Source organism: Rhincodon typus, chromosome 45, assembly GCF_021869965.1.
Source record: "Rhincodon typus isolate 14 chromosome 45, sRhiTyp1.1, whole genome shotgun sequence".
NCBI lineage: Eukaryota > Metazoa > Chordata > Chondrichthyes > Orectolobiformes > Rhincodontidae > Rhincodon > Rhincodon typus.
Window position 1 is genome coordinate 5751401 of NC_063376.1, and position 4834 is coordinate 5756234.

The 4834-nt window shown below is 45.2% G+C and overlaps 1 protein-coding gene across 1 annotated transcript in view; it reads left to right on the plus strand.

Moving 5' to 3' along the window:
• slc25a11 (solute carrier family 25 member 11) overlaps window positions 1–4580 on the plus strand; it is a 22552-nt gene extending 17972 nt beyond the window's left edge. The window contains exon 8 of the mRNA XM_020528672.2: window positions 1–4580. This exon is cut by the window's left edge and continues 960 nt beyond it. The gene's annotated coding sequence lies outside the window, so the exon portion shown is untranslated.
• The last annotated feature ends 254 nt before the right edge of the window (window positions 4581–4834 follow it).

The window sequence follows — 4834 nt, forward strand, 5'->3', positions numbered from 1 at the left end:
CCCCCCCCCCCCCCCCCAATCTCAAAGTGTCCCAGTGACAGCCGTGGGTCTCCCTCCATGCTGGAGTGCCCACCGTTGGGAGACAGCACCCTTGTGTTTCTCTACAGCTTCATTTTGACTGTGCGGGGAGCGGAAAGGTTGGGTTGGAGTCTGGGCACTGTTCAGCCCATTGCAGGAATGTGGTTAGGTGGCTGAGGGCCCTCTGACTTCCTGGGATATCCGGCTTCCGAGTTTTCCCAAAGCCACCATGACACCGGAATGGGGCAATCCAGGTATCGCCGAGCGCAGACAGTCACGGCACATAAGCTGGGGGGTGGTGTGGAACTTTTTCTGACACTGGGATAAAGGGGACCCACACTCCCATCCATTGGTCTCTAGGGTGGCACGTGTGTTAGCACTGCTGCCTCTCAGTTCGATTCCACCCTCGGGCAACTGTCTGTGTGGACTTTGCACGTTCTCCTCGTGTCTGGGTACCCCGGTTTCCTCCCACAGTCCAAAGATGTGCAGGTTAGGGTGGATTGGCCATGCTAAATTGCCCCATAGCCTGCACATCCTTGGGCACTATGGGAAATGCAGGGTTACTGGCATGGGATGCTGTTCAGAGGGTTGGTGTGGACTTGATGGGCTGAATGGCCTGCTTCCACACTAAGGGTTCTGCGGTTCTCTGCAAATACTTGAACATTCCCAATCTCTCATGTAATCGAACACACGGGCATTTACACAAACACACATGCACACACTGAAGTCTTACAGCCTGACTGGTTTATACATGAATCCTGTGCCTTCTGGTGAGGCTCCTGATCTCTGCCGGTCACCAGTCACAGCACCAAAATACCCCCTGTGGGGGCAGTTCAGCCTCGGTTGTCCCGTGCTCAGTGCTGCCTGAATCACAGACGCTGGGACGTGAGGAATAAGATGATACTTTGAGGCATCGCTTATGGGTGAGTTGGATCCCCGTTGTAACCGCATTTTATTCTATCAGTGTTGTTACATTAGAGAAATTTACTCGGCAGTTCATATCTTGAGTCCCCTCCTGGCTAAGTGTGCAGTATTGTAGCACAGTCAAAGCCAGGCCGTGAGTGTTTGCGATATAATTAAATAAGCTCAGGGTATTAAAACAGCCGCAAAGAATGTCACGCAGAAACATTAGCCGCGCACCTATTAATGTATCACCAGCCTCGCCTCTAGAATCCAGATAAAACACTTAACTTTGAAACAATTTGTTTTCTGTTTTCACTGCCCTCTTACAGAATCCATTCCTAGCATCGGCCCTGATCCCAGCAGCAGTACTGAGCAACGGCTGCACTTTAGGAATCACTGTCTTTAGGAAGGTTGCGGTAAAAGATTTTGCCGTGCTGTTAGGAGAACTTCTTCCTGGCCAGCATTTACCCCTCAGCCAATATAACTGGATAAACAACAGGTTATCTGGTTATTATCACACTGCTGTTCATGGGAGCTGGCTGTGTACAAAATGACTGCACTGTTTTTTTCTACGTTGCAAAAGTGAACACGCTTATAAAAAAAACGCATCAGCAGCTGTGAGGTGCTTTATAGCTATTGGGTCAAGGTGTCCCTTTAAACTTTCATTTTGCCAGTTTGAACCATAGGAATGGTGTCCCCGATTAACACATTCTCCGTATTTCCTCCTCCTGCACCCCAGAGGCGGCCTTGCCAAACAAAAGCTACCCCAAAATTCAGAAATTTCTGAAGGGTCCAGACCCGAAACGTCAGCTTTCCTGCTCCTTTGGTGCTCATTGGCCTGCTGTGTTCATCCAGCTCTACACCTTGTTATCTCAGATTTTCCAGCATCGGCAGTTCCTACTATCTTTGCCCTAAGTCTGCTCCTGGGAAGCTGAGTCAGATTTGTAAATGACTTTGAACCAACACTCCCCAGTTTCCCTGCCCACCAGTACCTCCTGCAGCACTGTCCACCCCACAGAGCTGTGGGAGAGATGGAGGGAGATCAGAAGTTCACAATAAAGCGATCTGACTCACGTGTTGCTCACTAATCAGGAGAGAGAGGACCTAATGTAGCTCCGATCCCCCTCCCCCCCAGGTCAGGACTTTAGCGGATTTGTATAAACTTCTCTTTTAAATGTTATCTTTCAAAACTCTGTAATCAGGCTGGGAAGCTGAAAGTGTGTGTATGTGTCTCTTTCGAAGCTATGTGACTTGTACTCGAAGCTGTGAACGTGCAAATGAGGAGCATGAGGCCATTCAGCCCCTCGAATCTGCTCTGCCATTCTATGAGATCATGACTGATTTGCGTACCCACAATTCTGCCTACATCCTCATCACCTTTCACCCTCTTTCCCAGGAGTCTGTTTTTTAACAAAAAGTTTTTGAACCCTGCTTATGGTGCCTCTTGAGGAAAAGCCATGACTGTCTTGTGAAAGAATCTCTCCTTATCTCTGTCTAGAAGAATTTTTTATTTATAATTTGAAGCTGTCATGTTGTGACAACAACTGAATTGATCCCTTAGCGCAGAAAGATCCCAACTGCGGGGCTGGCAGAAGGGTTTCTGCTGACCCCACCATTCCATCCCCAAAAAATGCTTTGGAAAATCCATTCTTTAAAACAGTTGCTCAATAAAATTCCCAAACGCCTGCATCATTCCACAGCCTATCCTTGCTCTCAACCGTCTGTGGGATTGGGAAGGTTGGCTGTGATCAGATTAGGCCAAGCCTGTGTGCCCCTGGTTTAGAGTCATATGGCATGGAAACGGATCCTTAAGGCGACAATCAGTCTATACCAACTATAATCGCAAACTAAACTAGCCCCACCTGCCTGCTCCTAGTCCATATTGCTTCAAATATTTCTTGTTCATGTACCTGTCAAAATGTCTTTTAAGCATATCTGTACCCACATCCACCACTTCCTCTGGCAGTCCATTCTACACACGAACCAGTCTGTGTTTTAAAAAAAAATGCCCATGTCTTTTAAAAATCTTTTTCCTCTCACCTTAAAAATATGGCCCCTAGTCTTGAAATCCCCCACCTTAGGGAAAAGACATCTGCTATTCAACTTATCTATACCCCTCATGATTTTATAAACCTTTATAAGGTCACCCCTCAGCCTCCTACACACCAGTGAAAAAGTCTCAGCCTCTCCTTATACCTCAAAGTCTCTCTCTTCTCACCTTAGAAATATGCTGCTCAGTCTCGAAATCCTTACAGAGCAGTGTATGTTGAAAATGCACCCTCTCTCCTCTTGCCTGATCTGAGCCCCCTCCCCACCACCTCGTCCAGTGGAATACCTGAGAAAACACAAATTACTCACTAAATACGCACAACATTTTGCTGAATGAACAGCCCTTAACTAGTTAGACCCAAACAAAGCCCCAACCCTGTCCTCCCTCTCAGCTGCACCTTCAAGTTCCCACAGCACCATTCTGGAAGTGGTCAGGGGAGTCCTCTATTCTGACTGATACTTAGTCTACATTTTGCCACTGCTTTTTGGAAGCTTTCTGCATGCAAATTGGTTGCCACATTTCTTACATTTCAGCAATTGATTGCACTTCAGAAAAAAAAGTCATTAACTAGAAAAAGCTTTGCGACATCTTTTGGGAGATGCTATAGAAATTGTACATTTTTTCTTACATGCATATAAACACCCAATGTCCCCATTGAATTCCTTTTTCAAAAGTATATATTATGAAAATATTTTAAATCTAAACATATGTTAAAAACTAAATCGGTATGATTTGCTTAAAGCTCAAACCTTTTGGGAGTTTTAAAAAGACCAGTGATACTTGCATCTAGAATAAGCTCCCATTGGCAAGACATTCTCATTGCCACAACGCAAAAAGGTGTGTTTCCTAGGTATGAATCGTGATCGCTGATCAGAATTAGTTGCCGAGTTCCTGGGATATTTTCGTACTGTTGATATATGTTGGAACAGGTGAATCTGGTAATCCTGGATCTAAGCCTCACTGAAAAGAGAAAATGTGTTGCCTTTGTGTTATTCTCATCAGGACAAATACAAGAATGCCAAATTTCAAACAGTCACATGATTTAGACTATGGTTTAAAACAAAAAAGGGACACTGACTGGGTGGCAAATGGACACTTTGTTTCAACGATGTGAGGGAAGCCTATTGCATTCTTTGCTGCCATCAGCTACCGTGTTATTTGAAATTTGGCATTTTTGCTATTTGTCTTGATGAGTTCAAGACGTAGATGTCTGTCTTTTCAGCAAAATTCCAGTTCTGGGCTATAAAGACCTTTTGAATCCAGACATTTGGAGCGAGACTCTCTTGCTTTTCACACAGCAGCTCATTGAAGGGACTGCTTTTCTTAAACAAGAAAAAAGATATGGAGTTTTAACAGGGGTTTGTAATGTGTTCTGCTCTGACTGATCTCCCCTGTGATCATCTGTCTGCACCCCACATTACAATCCTCTCCACGTTATCCTTCAGCTCCAAATGTATTGTTGGTCCATTCTGTGTCCTGACCCCAACAGGACACTGGGTGTCTTTAAGTTAATGTTGATGTTTTGATCATGTGATGTGTAATTTGTGAGAATGTGAGGATTTAAAAAAAACAATAGCCGCTCCTGACAATAAATCTATTATTGGTTTAAGTGTGTGACTTTACTTTCCCTCACTTGAGAAGTGAGAACCAGTATTGGCTTCAAAGCAAAACTGATTGGATAGTCCCTTCTTGGCTTCCCAATCTTCTCCCAGCTACATCCTGTTCTCCACGCATGCACACACACTGCCTCCATGACTCCTTCAGCACAGCATTCAAAGGGAACCTTGCTAATCATGCAGCCATTCCAATTTCTTGCAAGGTTCCTGCACGTTCTGATGTGGAAGCGCTGGTGTTGGACAGGGG